General features: G+C 38.7%; 1 protein-coding gene across 11 annotated transcripts in view; it reads left to right on the top strand.

Annotated features, from left to right (window-relative positions):
- Positions 1-19,652, top strand: part of LOC119658250 — a 54,655-nt gene that overhangs the window by 25,876 nt on the left and 9,127 nt on the right. Inside the window, exon 1 of one of the 11 annotated variants that reach the window (XM_038065528.1) lies at positions 12,212-12,564. The exons of 6 other annotated variants lie outside the window; for them this stretch is intronic. The gene's annotated coding sequence lies outside the window, so the exon portion shown is untranslated. Of the gene's footprint in view, positions 1-12,211; positions 12,565-12,609; positions 12,949-13,051; positions 13,180-13,213; positions 13,707-19,652 lie in introns of those variants that run through there. 4 more of the 11 variants (XM_038065532.1, XM_038065531.1, XM_038065530.1 and 1 more) reach the window with 4 other exon arrangements.

Raw genomic sequence — 19,652 nt, 5'->3', positions numbered from 1 at the left:
TTGTTTTACAACAAAATCCATTTATGTCCCATTTGTTAAATTCTTTTAACAGAGGTTTTACACCATCATATCACATTCATCATATGTCATTTCAGTATTATTCTGTTAACAACCCCCTCCCTTTCGCAAACATCTTCTCTGACTGAAAAGGTCAAACGGAAAATTATCATTCAAATGGTCGTCGAGCCAGTTTTACTTTATATTCGTATGTCCTAACTAAGAACTTCAAAATACAAGTTTCTAAAGAATTATATGTGAGAGACATCAAGGACATTGAAGCCTTGAAGAAAAATTACAAAAAGTATGCATATGCTCGAAACTCTCCGGAGTGACTGGCGAAAAAGCTGCAGTAATTCGAAGAGTTGTTGGTCAATTTGGCAAATACTCGAAAGCCACTACGCTTGCTGACATCGGACAATGCGTACTTTGCTGTACAGGAAATCTTAGAAGCAAAATCGAAGCAATAAGAACCCTGATTGAGAGCGAGCAGGCCAACAATTTAAATAAATGAACGGATGAAATTATGAGTCTGTGCTACTTATACTGGAGGGGTGCATTTGCAATAGTCGTGAAGCTGCGAACGAGTACTTAGACCAGATAATTGTCTTTATAAAGGTGGATTACAAGTCTGCCAGTGTCATAATCAACGCGTGTAGCACATTACGTAATAACCTAACCGGATTGAGTAACCTAAGGTTCGAGACATCCCAATGCGATCCCATGGTAGTTCGAATTTTCATTCGCAGCAAGACAGTTCGTTATTTTGAAAAATCTTTTGAAGAAAGCTTGGTAGAATGTTACCTTCGGTCGACAAGTTGCGTTTGACAATTAGCCTCTCAAAAATTACTATATTAGCAAATACTACTGCTTTATCTGTTTGTGTCAACTTCAAAAAGTTTTCCATGGAGGAAAGGTGGTGATTTACCGAGCAAAAAAAGATGTGTAACAATTGCCTACAACCTAGCGAAACGGAAAGATGTGGTAGTATGGTGTGCTCCCTCGAATGCAGTAAGAATCATTACATTTTGCTCAATTTCCGTAAGCTGCAGATCAATCTGAAAAGTCTTTGGTTCCACGCACCTTAATTGGCCTCGGGTCTCAAATATCGATCAGTTTATTAGACATATCGATCTACTTGGAGCAGCACTACTCAAAGCTGTGAGTCTATAATATATGCTTTGGTTCTATGCACCTTAATCGATACCTACCCTAAAATATCGTCCATTTTATTGAGAACAGTAAATATATTGACCTAATTCAAGGAGTCAAGGAGATAGTGGCTCGAGTATTTTGACCGCTGGCCTACCGTAGCGGAAGGTCGGGGTTCAAATCTCACTGGTGGCAGAGGAATTTGTTAACTGAATGTCGGATACCAGCCGACTCAGCTGTGAATGAGTACCTGAGTCAAATTGGGGTAATAATCCCGAGCAAGACCCTGATCCATTATGGGTTGTTGCGCCAACGATATTTTTATAATTCCCGGAGCCGAAAACGTTAAAGAAATCATAGAGCGCCGAATCTTGAAGGGAAATAGTCTACTAACCGCGGAGACAAAATTGTGCTGGGGTAAACATTTTGCGGATCCTTTATATTTTCCCTTTATTTAAGTTATTTCACCTAATCCAGATGATCCAGCCCGGAAAGTTTATAAGGGTAATATCTATGGTAGAAAAAGAAGACGTGCCCTACCTGAGATGGAGCGCTGGCGTAGGTCAGGATGCCAGACAGCTTTTAGGGATATCGAATTGGTGGACTTCGACTCAAAACCGAGGTGTCTGGAGTTCTTTACTAAGGCAGGCCTAGATCGGATATCGGTTGTTGCGCCGCTGATGATGATGATGAGGAGAGTTTTTCAGAGTCCGAAATAAATGGAAATCGGACGGTGCGAGGTGTCGTCAATTTGTTCCTAGTCATCAAGGATGTGTGTGGCCTGGCATTGTCATGATGGAAGATAATTCCTTTTATGTTATGCCAATTCTGGTCGCTGTTTCTTGATTACTTCGTTGAAGCGAGTTGGGCACAGTAGACCGAATTGATCACTTCGCCACGTTATAGCAGTTTTGTAAACACTCAACATAATCTTGTTTGCGCCAATCCGCTTCTGTAACCAGGATTCGTTCAAATTACTGTATCATCGTACCCTTCATTAATTCCTCTGAATGCGACGTCCCTTCTATAGTAAAAAACCTCACATAGCATATTTCTATTTTAAGGTTTCATGTAAAACAAAACCTTATTAAAATCGGTTCGGTCTGTCTGTCACATGCACTTTTCTCCAAAACGGCTAAACCGATCCAAACGAAATTTGGTGGGCAGATGGGAACTCTGAAATGCATACAGCGAGTGACATAAATTTAGGTAGTAGTTTAAAGGGGGGTTCCCCATACATGCAAGGGGGGGGGGGGGGGGGGATTTAAAAACCGGATATAGTCGTAGGGTATCAAATGAAAGGTCTCGATTAGAACTTTCCGCAACTGACATTACTTTTGGCGTGAATTGCAAAGTGCGTGAGTAAGGATTTAAAATGTACGTACCTAAAGTGAGACAGGGCTCATTTTCGCATACACATGCCAAATTTCATGGAAATCTGTCCATTAACGTCACCGTTATAACAATTCAGACTTAGCGATTTCGCGCGGATTCACTGCTTCTAAACCCATGCAAATAATTTGCTGACGTCATAATTAACGAGAATAATTGACATTCGATTGAAATATTAAAATTCCATTCTTGAAGAATCTACTTCTCACCAGCCCTCTTTAAGGTTTTGTGTAAAACAAAACCTTATTAAAATCGGTTTACTGTCTGTTTGTCAGTTACGCGCACTTTTCTCGGGGAGGTCCCCATACATGTAAAAGGTCACCAAATATAGTTATGTGGGGTTTCAAATGAAAGGTCTCGGTTAGTGCTTTCCGCAGCTGGTCTTATTTTTGATATTTGTTGGAAAGGCGGGGAGTTCGCGGGGTCGAAATTGATCATTTATTTAACGGGGCCATTCTCAGAAACTGCCCAACCGAAAAATTTGAAAAAAATCAAGAGGCTGCTACTATATGGTGCCTAGGCTCCGACATACCTTACATACCGATATCCGTTCAAATAAAGTTAATAATAGTATATTACTATAACTTTCAGTAATTGGCTAAAGAACCTCCCTCAAGTTCATCCTAGCACCATAATGTAGGCTGTAACATAGAGCTTGATCCTATCAAGTTTGGTGGAAATCACACCATCATTAACAAAGTTATAATAGGTCAAAGTTGTTGTTTGTATCTGTGGTTGGTTAAGTTCTTCACATTTGCTAATAATATTAAACTCCGAATTTGGGCCGTGTGAGGTTGACTATTATCAATACAGTACTTTTCATCAAATGATTTATTTAACTCGCTTTCTAAAAAATAGAGGTCAATCGAATTTTTAACTATGTGACACGGTTATGCACTCATCGCTCCTCACATCTTCTTCCTTTTCTTTAGCTTTTGCCCCTTTCACAAGCGGGGTCGGTTCGTCGTGATCGGTTTCGCCATTTTATTTTATCAAATGCTGGCTTTGGATGTAATCGCAAAGCTTTTAAATCCCCATCCAACGTATCACGCCACCGTTGTATTGGCCGGCCTTTTGGTCGCTTACAATTGACTTCGATGTTGAGACCAATATTGGCAAGTGCATTCTCGTTAACGCGAATTACGTGACCATACCATCGAAAACGCCTCACTCGCAATTTTTCTACGATCGGTGCAACCCCATATCGATCGCGGATATCCTCATTTCGGACGTGATCAAAACGTGTCGCGCCACTAGTCCAATGCAACCTCTTCGTCTCCATTACCGCAAGACGCAGTTCATTGTCTTTTATAGCTGGCCAATACTCAGAACTATAGAGAGCGGCAGATGGACGACATTGCGTTACCGCAATTTAGATTTGAGACGTTGGCTGATACGTGAATCACAAAGAACACCAGTTGTGAAATGCCACTTCATCCAGGTTGCGTTAATGCGTAAAGCAATTTCATACGCAGCTCTCCATTGGCTGATAGCATTGACTCGTAATACTCAAATCACTCTGTTCTGAGCAGGTTACTGCCATTGACAAAACTGTACGATTTAAATATCTCTAGTCAATGCTATTAGCCAATAGAGAACTGCGTTACGCTCCTCACATAGAGAAACACAAAACTTTTTATACCTGAAGCGTCAAGCTGCCGGTTTCCCGACTTGTTAAATCAATACATATAACTTTTTGCACAAGCAACGAATTGCGGAACTGTCGTTGGTGTTGTAGATTTTAGTTGCCCCGACAAACTAACAGAGAAAGCTAACTTCTCTGGTTCGACCCACAAAGGTCGTACGTGGGGGCGAGAATTCGGCCTATGTATGCCAGCTGTCATTCGGTTTTTGGATATTGGACCCTGTGTTGCTAGACTCCTTGTGGTTAGATAACTCACGTATGTTACTATACGTTTTGTGACAACTCTTGCAAGCACAGTTGTGTCGGAGCCTGTTCGAACAGGCAGGACACGTGTTACAAGCTCAAACACAAATACCTTTTTCAAATGTTTGTGGTTATGTTATATATTCTTTTTAGTTTTGTGTGTGATTTTGGTTTGTCCCAAGGCCTGAAAAGACCCGAACTGGACTAATTGCTAGGCCGTTAGTTTTTAGAAAGTTTTTGGGTAACGTTATTTATTTAAAGCATGTGATTGAGTTTTAATAAAATTTCTTCTAAATGTTTGTTAAATTTGATGTACTACCGCAAAACTGAACACTACCAGCTTCAGTGGGCAATACTTGGAGCCATAACGCTCTAAGTACAAAGTCGGTAGTATATGCATTATTGCCCCCCTGTTGGCTGTGTCCGAAAGGCTTAGAGGACAGCAAATAGGTCTGACCACAGTGAGGGCGGAACTGCCTGGACTATAAATGTAGCCTGAAATGTTATCTTTCCAATGTCAACTTAACGCAATTGGATTGGTGTTGTCGGATGTATGGGCCTGGGTAACACATAATGACAAAAATTCGCGGAAACTTTTCATATGATCCAATATGTGTGAGCCGACGTGGCTCAAAAATATGCAAGGGTTGTTGTAGAACAGAAAACTTGTGAGGCTCTGAAAACATGCTTAATTGCGTTGTACATGCGCTTCCTACTTTAAATAAGAGTTACGATTATTCAAAAGTGTGTTGTTAATCCATATGAATATGAATCCCTTCAAGAACGGGCTATATTCACTTTTTAGTCATAAAAAGTTCTGTTAGTATTTTTTGGTTTATACTCTGGGCCTAAAGAAATATTACGATTTGGTTGAATTAAAATACAGAGTGGATTCCGGATAACAGGGGACTGAATTAATATTTTAGAGCATATTCATTTGCTCTATATATCTCTCTCCCACTATATATATAAAAAGAAAAACATCCGCAGTATTATCAGTATTTTTTTGTGGTACGTATATACTCTTATTGAACTTTCAGATATAGCGCAATTTCAATTCTTCACTCCGCCTTGCAATAACTGTTATTCACACATTGTACAAACATATAGTATGATTTTCCTCGCAGTTCCATTCTTTCAGAACATAATAGATGCATCGACCGCTTCACCAGTGATTAAAACATTTCTTTTTACTTGTATTGATTTTCCACTATTAATTTCAACTTCTTGCGATTCTGCAGTCGTTGAGTCAACAGAGCCCCTCTCATTTTTCGCTGTAAACATGTTTTAATTACTCATTAGTATTCGACACGTAGCCATTGTAAAAATAGTTTATCTAAGCGAAATCTTTCCGAAATCTAATCTTTGTTCTATCGGTAAAGCTATCAGAACGCTAAAATGAGTAAACTTTAGATAATAAACGGGCAATTTAAAGCTGCCCTCGTATAATTTTTCGCACACCGATCCCACTTATTTGGCTAGGAAAGCTTACAGCTGTACTATTAGATATTAGATATTCTTCAAAGTTCGTTTAACGCGTGATGAGTTTTGCGAACATTTGTATATTCAATGAAGTTAGTACGAATTATTGTCTGTGCAGGTGCATGCCAACATAAATTCATTGGACTTGCACTTGCTCATAATCCTCGTCAAAAATCTAGTATATCCACATTTGCTAAGTAGAAATAAACAATTTATGAAAAGTTTCCATTATGGGAAATTGCGTTTGAGATAAAACTTCGGGGATTACCCTAATAACTGGTCCCTAAAGCTCCATCTGCTCACATTGTGAAGCTATTCCCTAGAATTCATGACTGTCACAGCTTTTCGACATGATGCTGCGTTCCCTTCTATGATTCTGCTCTCAATTGTTATAGAATATTAAACATAACAGGGGCTGTAAATATGGAAGTATAGTGTGTTTTAAGTGTAGCGTTTGAAGGATTTTGGGCGCCGAACTTGAGGTTTCAAGCTAAAGTTGCGTAACGCTTCCTACGAGACTTGCATACATATGAATTATATTGCACGCATAATTACAATTCAAGAAGCGGGGGAACTTTGGAAGAATTAATGTCGTAAGGGTGACTATATAGAATACCTGAGAATAATATAGGGTTCTTATATTATTGCATCTTTCTTTCTTCTAAAACTATCACGAAGTGACATGATGCTATGGAATTCTCGGGAAATGAAGGGAACGGAAGTCTAATACACAATTCAACAGTTTAATTTTTAAATGAATTCATGCTTACTTCCTGGTTTTCCCATTTTTACTGATGTTTTTAGGGTTTTGTATAAAACAAGCAATTAAACTACTTCACTAGGTCACATGTAACGACCTCTTCAAACCACTCGAACGTAAAAATGTGGACTAACGGTTTCGTCCAGGTCAGAGACAACTCATCAGACGCCGCCTCACCCCTGCGCTGGGAGCAGCGTGACTGTAAGCGGCAACAGGTGGAAAACGCTCCGTTATATATTCGCAAAAACACGCCAAGTGAAACCGCCAATAGTTTGAGCCTAAGCTAGGCTAAAGCTAAATTATTGTTTAGGATAGTGAGGGATCCTAAGTTCACATTCACTTGATGTTAGACGGGACCAAATGGAGAGCAACTTACTCTCACGTTTTTTGGATATAATTCGCACCCTTGGCCTGTTTTTGCGAACATATAAAGGAGCGTTTTCCACCTGTTGCCACTTACAGTCACGCTGCTCCCAGGGCAGAGGTGAGGCAGCGTCTTATGAGTTGCCTCTGCCCTGGACGAAACCGTTAGTTCACATTTTTAAATGCTTGGGTACCATGCCTCAAACGGGGAATCCGTGGACCAAAAAACGTGAGAGTAAGCTGCTGTCCACTTGGTCCGGTCCAACATCAAGTGGATGTGGACTTAGGATCCCTCACTATCCTAAACAACACTCGAACGTAGATTTATTTTTTTGGGTCATAATAGTGCTAAACCACATGTCCTATCGATTCCCCGAGGCAAACACGTGCTCAACGTTACCTGCATCATACGGTCATACCTACACTACACTACAAGTCGAAAATTCACTTGTGGTTGATACATCTGAATTTGTATCGCTAAAATGTTTTAATCTAGGGTAAGAACCGATGTCGCGATGGAAAACCGTGAGCTCCTTACAAATGGCTCGATGTCGTTTGTGGAACCGAACATCTCATAAACCCAGATGCCGCGATTAATGACGAATACCATCATCATTTGAAATTTATCTTTGAGCCGAAGGAAGTGAAACGCGGCCTATGGAGTTTCCTCTTGCACCTCCGGACCTTAATGTAGGGCGATGTCTTTTTATAAAGAGTCCTACTGGGAGCCAGAGGGAATAGGAGCGAAAGCAATTCGATATACATACATACATATATAGGAATGCCAACCAAAAAGAAAATAATCTGATTACTAAAAATATCTAATTCTCCCACGGCTATCTTAGATGTTCTGGGACTCTCGTCTGATTCAGACCATGGATAAGAACAACATTACGCAAAAGTTCTCGATATTGTGCGGGTAATCCACTATAAAATTTACGTTATGCACAAAGGGCACTTTATGTCTGAACACACACAGAAAACTACCCGAGCAAAATGTCTTTTAAAAAGTATTTTGGAGCACCTAACGTCTTGTTTTTAAGGTTTTGTGTGGAACAAGACCTTAGTAAAATCGATGCAATGTCTGTCTGTCCGTCTGCAACACGAGATTTACGACGAAACGGCTGGAGCTATCGTCATGAAATTTGGTGAGATTATGTGGTTTGTGAACCGCTACACGTGCAACGAGATATGCAAAAGAGGGGAGACATTTTTTTTCACAGAATATGGTCATGTAGGATATCAAACGAAAAAACTCAATTAGTACTTTTCGAAAAATTTTTCTTATATTGAGTGAAACACCGGGAAGTTAGAATTCAAAATGTGTCGCTCAAAAAGTGGAACAAGACTCATTCTCAGAACCTATCCCACAGAAGAATCTGAAAAAATTACAGCAATACATTTCTACAAAATCTAGACTTCAAAATACATCCTATTACGATATCTGCTCCAATAAAGTTAATAATAGCATATAACTATATTTTATAAATGTACCCGAAAACCTCCCTTAAGTTTATGCTAGAAGTATGAAATTCGGCATCAATATAAGTGGTAATATAAGACGATTCTGAAAGCAATGCAACTATTACTAACAAAGTTAGGGAAGGTCAAAATTTATATTCCAAGTGAATTGTGTAAACGGGTGCACAGTGCATGATAAACGGGTCGTAACGGTGGCACACTACAACTGCAAACAAAGTGTGAAATAGATCGACAAAACGGTAAAACGGCTCCTGGCCATCGACATCCAGTGACTGCAGCCCTTCAGTAGTGGGAATCATAGGTACTGTGACATCAAATGTTACAAGTGAGACAAGATATTAGACCTGATTCCATCGGCAGACTCCTCCAGAGAAAACTATATATTTTATCGATTCGTGGTGCACCATGTGAGGAGAATGCAGCGGGAGGACACAGAAAGAATGAAATTATGACACCTTACTACTCGAGCGAAATAAGATGCAGTACCCAAATAGATAGCGGGTTTTCTCGTATTGGTTGGCAAAATCTTGGAGCTCTGTGAATTTATCAAGGAAAGCACGAATATTAATCAGAATATAACAACGATGAGGAGAGGGTTTGCACACTGCAAGGCCCAGTATGAAAGAGGAGCGAAAGAATCAGGTGAAAAAGTGAGCCAGGTAACACAAGTGACACTCATTCAAAACATGGGAGAGGAGAAACTGGAAACGATGCTGCGCGAACGGTAGAACGAATCAAAAAGTCAGTTAGTCACTAAGAGAAAAAATGGCTCAACTCCGAAAAAGCAAGTGATGAGGACGCTGGCGAAACGAACGTAGCCTCCAGTGAGGGAGTGAATTCCAAAAAGAGGATTTCAAGAGTCAGAGATAAAAACATTTGGGAAAGCCTACAGTAGGACACAAACCGCCGTCATCAGTTGGGCAGTAATCAAACTTCTGGCAGCAAGGAGAGTAAGAATAAGCTGGGTTATGTGTCGTCTCAGGGAGCAAGTGACACTTAAACTTTGCTTTAGATGCTTTGAATTCAGTTGCGTCGAGGAGGTATGTACCAGTGCGGATAACATCTCAAAGCAATTTAAAAGATGCGGAGCGGAGGGAGGATGTGGACCATTGGCATTTTGCAGGCAGCACAGGTGCTTCGAATACAGTAGAACGGTTCACGGAAATCGCAAATAAGGTCGATATAAATCCACCTTAATCACAGCCAGGCAACTCATGACTTAATATTGTAAACCATCCCCGAAAAACATATCGACCTGCCTATAATTAGTGAGCCACATCAAAATTATGGTGCAATTTGGGTCAAGGATCGGACATAGGATACTAAACGAAAAGGCTCAGTTAGCACTTTTCGGAAATGATCTTCCTACTTACTTTGTCAGTACAGTACAGTTTCGTTCTCAGAATCTGTCTAATCGAAAATCTGAAAAAGAAAATCATATCACATTTTGGTGGAATATCAATTGAGGAATGAAAAGGTCATCAAAACTGCCTTCGACGAGTTTATCAACCCCTGAAAATTGGATCTCTACGAAACTGGCATACATGTTCTTGTATCTCGCTGGGAGAAATGTTTTGAATCGACTGGCACCTATTTTGATTAATTAAATAAATTTTTGTAAGCTTTACAGTCGTTTCAAATGTTAGTATCAAATCGGCCATGTCATGTGCAACAACTTAATAGGTTGTATTAGCTGATATCAGTCACACTGTCCAAGAGTCCACGCCGTATGATTCACTCACTATTAATATGAGTCAGATGTAAATTATACTAATTAGAGATTTCCCTCAGAATTTCCATGAAAACTTAACAATTGCCAAGCGCCAAGGTGGTACTTTCCTTTTGCTCCCAGTGCACGAATCCCTATCCTCTGACTTTTTCTGGCTTTCTGCGGACATCTCTTCTTCCCCGCCATCTAAGGAGAATTCTCATCTAATTCTGGGAGGTATTTGTGAAAACTAAAAAATGAGTGATTTCGTCCGAGAGTCCTTCTGGTTTTCCCGCAGACACACCGAATATATTCGCTTTGAAAATTGGACTTCTCGCCGAATCCAGCTAATCCAAATTCCAACTTCATCAGCCGGTCTCGGTCCCACTAATTTCTACTCTGGTTGACACCGACAGCAAAAGCAAAACTACAACAAATTACATTTGTAGTACTGCATCAAATCTTTGGTTGCATCCAATAATATGTAATCTGGGTAAGTTTATGCAAAAATAAAAGGGTTAACGAACGATGCCTGGCCAATTCTCGTTTGCACCATTCGAAAATTATAATAGTATTAAATACAATTTGGAATTGTTCAAATGAAAATGGATTGTTGGGTATAAGTGAAATTATTTTTTTAAATTTTAAATGCTGAATATAAATGAATGTCGGGATAGGAATTATGAAATTGAGAGAGGTAATTGGCTAAAATGGGGGAAAAAGAGGAAAAATGCACATTGTTGAATGCACTCCAACGCAAATATCGTCCATGCCACAAAGCTGCAGACATTATAAAGTAGAGAAACATTATCATGAGTTTTTTTTCAGACTTTTCGGTTAAGTAGTTGCTGAGGAGGGGCCATTGGTTTAACTAAACATCCTTATACCCTCCCATTCCCCCTCCTTGGTAACAAATGTCAAATCTAACCCGCTTTGAAAAGTAGAAATATTTGGAGAAAAAAATGTGTGGGACGAGTACTACAAAAGTTTTCATAAGAGAACTAAAAATTTGCTCATACTTGAATGTTCCCCAAATCGAGTTTTGTTCCTTCCTACGCAATGCGTAGGATAAGCGGCGAGACTAGAAAGTTTAGTGCTAATTCCGCGATTATTAGCATATTTAGAACAGCAAAAATGGGTTATTTCTTCAAGAGAACTTTACCTTCAAGTCAACCAAAAAAAAAAAAAAAAAATTTCAAGCCAACGCGAGCATAGAAGTGTAGAAGAGCTACAAAATAGATTATATTTGAAGCTTCTGGACCCCGAGCCGCATTCTACTAACATAGAGCGTAATATACATAGTGAAATTGAAGAGTTTGGTGCAAATGCTCCAATTATTAATGAATAAGTGAAGTATGTTCAATATATATGTATATGCTGTATATTCAGCCAGGAATTACCTAAAGTCAGAAACTCATAGAATGACGCGACCACACACAAAATAATGTTGTGCATTGGGTGCACACCCAAAAGTTACCAATTTAAGACTTTTTTAGACCTTTCACAACTGAAGCTCTGAGCTTTTGATATTTGAGCTATTCAGATTCATTCCAAAAAGCCAATTCAATTCACCACTATAGAGAATAGTATCGATAATATAACTGAAATGGTTATTATTAATTAATTGTAGGCAAAATTCATGAAGACGAGCTTCCTATTTTGATTGGCAAATTGCCACGCTCTCTAGCATACAAAATGACAGTATCTTGTGAAGTGGATATGGTGACATATTAGTGGCTAGTACGGAATCTTTGCGGTCACTATGGAATATCTTGTGCGTGTCGGAAAGCTTTTCTCTGGAGTTTATTGCGTAAAATCTTTCGCACTGTTATCTAAAGTGCTGTATTCATATTTTAGTATTTATCCTCGCATTTCTACTGCTGTGCGATTCAGCAAATAAGTACAAGAAGGAATATGTACCAACTAAAAAAAGAAAAATCAATCGACTTAAAAAACATTTCTTTCTGCCTCGACATGCCCTCCCTTGTAAAACGTCATAATTTGTAGTATCAACTGATAAGGAAACAATCTGTTCGGATCATGAACAAGCCAATACAATGAAATTCTTATTTACCCAATAGTTTGAAAGCCAATCCCATATCTTTCTTGCAGCAGAGATACAAGAATATCTTACCTAGCATACACCATCAGCACCTTGCCTTTAATAACTCTGGCCAGTTCAGGTGTTTCAGGTATCGCAGATGACTCTCTGGCTCTCGGCAGAGTGTTGGTGTTCAGTGTGCCGCTAGTAGGGGAGGAATGGAACAATATTACACTGTCGGTCGGTCATACATGTGCTTGTCGCTCTATGCTTGCTACCCACGAATCAATACCGTCAAGGTGATTTTGTGCTTCTAGTTTCGTACCATATTTTCATTTGGGCTAGTTGAAAAAGATCTTCCAATTTCTGCAGTTTAACAGCATCGCGATAGTGTGTTCTCAAGTTGGTTCTTCGCACTATCACTTTCGTTAAGTTTTCGGTTTTTCACCAAGTACTTTCAAAGAAGATAATAATCAATCAAACGATATTGGAAATGTTAATAGCTTTCTTACCCCCTCGAACAATTGTACTTTGTTCTGTGCGCATTAAGTGAGCGATTAATGAAAGGCAGTTTTCTGTAGTCGATATGGGCCGGAGTCAAGAGATGATTGTCTTGAGAAGGTAATACGTGAGTCACATCATATCGGTCGGTGCTGGTCTTCCAAGCATAGACAGTGTTCCGTGTAAGTTTCAAATGTACGAGGAATTAGCTCCAAGACGTTCCCAAGTTATCTGAATGCAAACACGATTCTAGATCTGGTGAACTCACTACACAGTTTAATAGCACTATCGTCATGGAGCCTGAGAGCCAAGTGTGAATAAGTTCATAGTGACTAACTACCGCATGTGTTGTACGCTTGGCTGTGTTTTTACATTCAAGAACGATATTTTCAGTGAGTGAGAGTGTGTTTCCTGTAAGTCTGTTATAATAAATGCAGTTTCTTTCGTTGTTGACCAAAATAAATGGTGTCTCATCGGCCTTCCTAAAGATTTCCACCTGCAGAACTGCACGCCTCCAAACCCTCCGGGAAAGCGATTTCCCCATCCAGAAAGGCGCTGTGGAACCTCAGACCTCCTGGAAGTTATCCCGACAGCCGAAAAAATTCATAATTCTTATCATTTGTGTCAGTTGCAAACTTCATAAGTATGCAACGATCATAGTGTGCCTATTAACCTTCGCCATAGATAACGTGTTTCATTTCGCTACGTCTTCTCTCTCAATAAATTCAATTATTGATTGAAGTTGAAATTGGGAAAAAAATAGTTTGTAATCGGTTTTGGCAGAAAAATAGCAATTTTCGCATCAAGTTGAGCATGGAAGACTAGTGCTCACGAGGGACTTTGTAATGTGGCGGATTATATTCTTTCGCAAATATATATCGTTCCAATAGTATGTTGTCAGCGTGATTTTTCAAACAATTTGCAACCTGAAATTCGAACGGTGAGTTAGTGTAATGATTGACTGGCTTTACGGTGTGTACTGTAAATGATGAAATCATTGTGCAAGAATTGGATATTTGGATGGAAGATGCTGGAAAAGTGGGGTTTTCACCTGACTTCAAGTGGTATTTCGGTTTAAAGTTTTGTGCAGATACTGCCCTAAGATATTACAAATTTTTCGTTGAATAGAAAAAACATTTGAATGGAGAACAATTTAAATTTTATTAACTGTCATAAGTGAACAGTGGGTATTAGTGAAATCCTCCAAAATTATCAGTTCTCATTTCGGATTTTCGATATATCGTAGATAAAAAGAGAATGCTCTTGGATAAGATTGCGTATCTCTAATATCAGAGCCGCTAATCCAGTCAATGTGCTTTGTTGGTAGAGCTTTTTTTGCAATTCATTATTTGTGTATGTAAGTTGCAAAAAGCGTACAGTTCTCCTCCTCACGTGAAAAAAAAAATAGAATTCTTATCACTGACTGAAATTTAATAAAATCGATTTATTTTTGGGGATAGTGTAAACTTCAGAAATAGCACGATTTTTCTAGAATCGCTGTTGTCTTGTGTGTTCAAGAGCCTATCTGGAAGGTTAATCTAAATCCCTTCCAGTGTGATGAAATACATAAGCACACTGCGGAGTATAATATACTCTTGAAAATATTATTTTCAATGTATGGTTCAAAATTTCTCATAATTAATTTAATTTAATTTGGGTGGTCGAGGTTGTTCTGCTCAATTTTGATTAGGTTACTTCAGGCGTGCTGTTATACCGTTGTCCTTGCTCCTTAACACTACACGCACCCTAAGCAATGTTACTTCAGATAGGCTTCATTTCTATTTATAATTGATCGACAATGTGCAAACCCAGATATCTTATTATGCGTGAGTTCATAATGCGATAAAGAAAGTACGAGACCTACTATGTTGACAGAATTATGAGGAAGTAGTAGAACTAATTCCATCTATAAGCATCCTAGGCCACCATACAAAGCGGGTGATTCAGGCATTATCAATGTGATTGCCTAACAAACATTGCGCATTTTTCAAACAAAGAATTTATATGGATCGTCACGCCAAACATGAAAAACTATGTTACGGATTTCGTTACGCAGTCCTGCGAAATTTCAGAACCTTATTTATAGGTGAGCCTCTTGTTGTATTGAATAATATCGTAAAAATTGCTTTTTTCTTTACAAAATTCTTGATCACTGTTGATACGTAGGGTAATTATTTGACTATTGATGCCAAAACTGGAGAATTCGGGAAAGAACATTTGCTTTGTACCTACTCGATTTCTGGTTTTCTTTAATCATTTCAACGATTTTTGGGGCAACTTAGATTGGGTAAAGAGATAAAGTGCTAAAGCTCGATTTTCCCTAATAATTATTGATGCAACACCTTGAAGTGTGTTAGCGTAATTCATTGAAGACCGTAACAGTACACATTATTAGACAATATGGTCAGTAACAACTAATTTTCCTTACTTAAATTAAAAATTAAATAAAAGTACTAAATTTTTTCAAGATCCTATAATATTTATATTAACAAACGTTCTGCGACTTTATAATAATTACTTGCGAAGTTAATATTTTTTAAGGCTCACCGCATTTTTAATATTGGGGAAAATCACCCAATCTCTAAAATAAAAAAATATCTCCCATTTTTATGTAAGATAGAGTTCGCGTTTTTATATTGGGGTCGGTTGTTAGGCCCCACTTTTTAAATTGGCAGTAATTTGTTTCGGTATTTCTCGCATTAACTCCATAATTTCTATCACAGCTCGGATTTTTCCTTATTAAAGTGACTAGGGATTTTAATTTAATTACTTGCAATTTTTTCGACTCCAATTGACAGCATTTTTATTTTTCCTTATCGGCTGATTGTAGTACATATGAACTTCCACTTTTTCTGGACTCTTCGATTTATCCTGAAGCTCGGTAGAACTTTCGACTAATGTAAGCAACGTTGTTGCCCTCTAGACACTCCTGTGTCTCTTTCAAAAATGCTATGGTTTCTAAAAGAGTTTCGTCTGCTACTTGTAGTCTAACCTAACATTAGTAGGCAAGGACTAGGTTTCTCCAAATATATTTCGGGACCGACTTACCCCCATCTTTAGTGAAAAGCTACTAAAAACAAAATTTTGTTTAGGAATTGAGGGACTCCTAAGGCCGCCAGCCACTTAATGGCAGATCGGACCAGTTGGAAAACGGAACTCTCGTTTTTGGGAAACCCTAGATGCAAAATTTAAGACTTAAGACAAGGAATCAAAATGTGTCCACTTAAAGTGAGACAGGACTCATTTTCGGAAACTAGCCAATCGAAAAATTTGGAAAAAATAAGAGTGGTGTGCTTATATGAAATCTAGCCCTCAAAATATGTCTCATTCGGATATCTGCTCAAATACTCTAACTAAAAATATATTACCAACTTTTAGAAATTGACTAAAAACTCCCCTTAAGTTCATCCTAGTTGTAATATGCACCAACATAGAGGACAGTATTGTGCATACGCATGACAAGTTTCATGGAAATGCGGCTATTTGTGTCAAAGTTATAGCAGTTCATTTTGCGTGAATTTTCTGCATCTTAGGCCTTGTAAATAAGATGATGACGTTATAATTAATGAGAGTAATTAACATTCGACTGAAACATTCTTGAAGAATATATTTCTCTTCAGCCCTTTTTGTTATCTGTTTTTGGTTAACTTCTTCATATTTGCTAATAATATTGAAGTGTGAAGCGTATGAGGGCGACTATTATCAATAAAGTGCTTTTCAGATCAAATAATTTGTGTAAATGGCTTTTTAAAAAATAGAGGGCAATTGAATTTTTAACCATGTACACATGGAACTGCCATGCATTCGTCGTTCCCCTAAAATTGTAAAAAAATGTTAAATTTGAAAATTTCGGAAGAGTTCGTCCGACTCACAGTTTCAAATAGTAGAATTGATGCCTACACCATATAATTGGCCTTCCAAAGATAAATGATTATTCCTCTTTATCCTTTTTGACACCATAAAATGTTGGTTGGAAGAAGAGTTAATTTAGAAATAGATTTAGGTCGCAATTGTCTCCTTTTATTTTTATTTATTTATTTTTTTCAATTTTTGAGTTGGAGTAAAAAAAAAAGACTTTTACCCTAAAACTGCCACTATTTTGTAGTTGTAAAATAAGTTTGAGTGTCCGGATGGCTCGAGCGGTTAGAGCGCTGGGCTATCGTAGCGGAAGATCGCGGTTCAAATTTCACTGGTGGCAGTGGAATTTGTATCGTGATTTGACGTCGGATTCCAGTCGACTCAGTTGTAAATGAGTACCTGGGTAAAATCAGGGTAATAATCTCGGGCGAGCGCAAAGCTGACCACATTGCCTCCTACAGGCTATCCTGTAGTGTACCGTTACGGTCTTGAATGAAGTGCTCTAATACCCTTCAAGGCCCTGATTCAATATGGATTGTTGTGCCAACGATTATTATTGTTATCAAATAAGTTTAAAGCGACAAAAATATAAAGGCAAAAAAAGGTGTGACCTAGCCAAATATGTATTCTAAAATTGTATTCAATATGAAGGTGATCTGTACAATTTCAAAAAAGTCATTTCAACAACAGTCTAATATTATAAATGTTCTTTAGACAAATGGGGGTTCTGGGACGATTGCTGCAAACAAGTAACTTGCAATAACTCTTTTAAAATTCTTCAATGTTGACCACCGCAAATCTTTCCTTGAAGGAATGCGATATCTTAGAAAATGTTGCCACAAAGCAATTATTCACATGCTGTGTGTACTCTTATTCCAGCTGAATTTTGTCAGAAAAAAACTCTTAAATTATCTGGAGGTGAATTTGCTCTTCGTGAAATCCCATAATTTTTCGATGATGTTAAGTTGCTTATCCATGCAACAAATAATAATTGGCGATATTGAAGTGGAAGCGTGGCGATGATTGAGCCATCCTTGTGAAAATACAACTCGACGCCCAACGCGTGTTCCATATTCCTCCGCCACATTATTGCAACTATCCCACGCGGAATTAAAAATTTGAATTTCACACTCTCAAATTTTTCTATCTCCATTAACCATTTCAGAGTGCACCATTCAAATTAAATTCTCCTCTATTCCGGTTTTCCTCCTCTTTGCAGAACATGACTCACCAGTAAAACCTCGAATCTTCCATAACATTTGAGGAGAAATTTTACTTTGTTTTAAATGTCGAAATAGAATGTGATCAAAACGTATCACGCCACTCGTCCAATGCAACATCTTCGTCTCCATTACCGCAAGACGCCGTTCATTGTCTTTTATAGTCGGCCAACACTCAGAACCATAGAGACAAGACGGACGATATTGCGGTAAATTTTAGATTTGAGACGCCACTTCATTCAGGTTGCACTAATGCAATTTCATAACGCAGTTCCCATTGACTGATAGCGTTGACCCGAGGTATTTAAATCGCTCAGTTCTGGTCAGGTCAATTCCTCTGACAGTGATTGTGTCTGTTTCACGGGGATCGGCAGTCAAAAATTCAGTTTTATTCAAATTCAGTCTGAGACCGTGTTGCATGAGGCGATCATTCCATTTTTGGACAAGTTGCTCGAGATCATTTTTGCTATCAGATGCTTAGAAAACATCATCTGCAGAAAGTAGTCTATAGGGCGCTGTCTCGTGTGACGGTGTCCATAATAAGAATAAAGAGGATTGGCGAGAGGATGCTACCTTAATGAACACCAACAGAGACACGCAACGGTTTTGATACACTCGCCACACTTCGAACTTTACTTTTCGGATCGTGGTAGAGAAATTGAACTCAGCTCATGAGTTCTTCTGGCACTAAGTGTTGTCGTAAAGCATACCAGATGAGTTCGTGTGGCACATGGTCAAACGCTTTCGCTAGATCCAGAAAGGCAATGTAAAGAGGGCGATGCTTCTCACAGTGTTTCTCTATGAGTAACCGCGCAGCGGTGCAGTTTTTGACAAATCCGTCTTGATTCACGGTTATTTCAACGATTTCGCGAATACGGTTGTCAAGAATGCGTTGATAGGTCATCCTCCTCTGTGGAGATGGCAGCTTTAAATCTTTCCACCGACTCTGGACCTACGCTTGAAATAACGGCAAGTTTTCCATTGTTGTATCCTTATATTTAAAAATCAAGATATACGAAGTGCACATTCAATAAGATCCAATAGAAAGGATCTCAAGTAGCATACATTATTGCATATTAGCTGAATATAAAGGTAGTAGTCACATCCCAACTTCTTTTGTTGTTTAATGTTTAGAAATTAAGATTTCCGAAGAATATTGTCTTCTTTCAAATCATTGCCCACAGACCCTCTTTCCATACAATAATTACCTATTCGACTAAGAAACTAGGGTTCTTCTTTACATACTTCATTACTCCCAGGCACAATGTGTTTCAACAATCAGACAAAACGGGCCACGCTATCACTACCTATCACCTTACCAACTATAATCCCCACTCTATTGCTCAACTTCTCCCTCCACTCTATCCCAATTTCCACTTTATGAAATTCACACTACAATTCTTCCACGTGCCACTGAAGAAATCAAAATATCATAGTAGCGTCATAAATTATTTGGTTAAGAAATGTCTTCTTCTTTCTGGGATTACCACTTTTTTCCTATTTAATGATCCAAGGGTAATATTACTTCTCTTTTGGGGTGTTGAGAAATGTGTGATCTCTGTCTTGTCATTCCAAGGCACAATAATCTCGGCTCCTTTGTCAAGGGTTTTTAGGTATCACAACCGGTTTTTGGGCCCTGGAATCAGACCTCATTCCGACGACCGCGCTCGTTCTCCACTCGAGATTCTAGCAAACCGGAGGATGGCCTGCGTGCGGTGCCGTTTGGAAACTGTGTGAACAGAAGTTCCTGATCAAGGTACAATGGACCTTATACTTCATTGTATCCATTTTCGAAAAAAATATGCTAC

This window comes from Hermetia illucens, chromosome 5 (genome assembly GCF_905115235.1).
Source record: "Hermetia illucens chromosome 5, iHerIll2.2.curated.20191125, whole genome shotgun sequence".
Classification (NCBI taxonomy): domain Eukaryota; kingdom Metazoa; phylum Arthropoda; class Insecta; order Diptera; family Stratiomyidae; genus Hermetia; species Hermetia illucens.
This window is presented reverse-complemented; position numbering and strand designations above follow the sequence as displayed.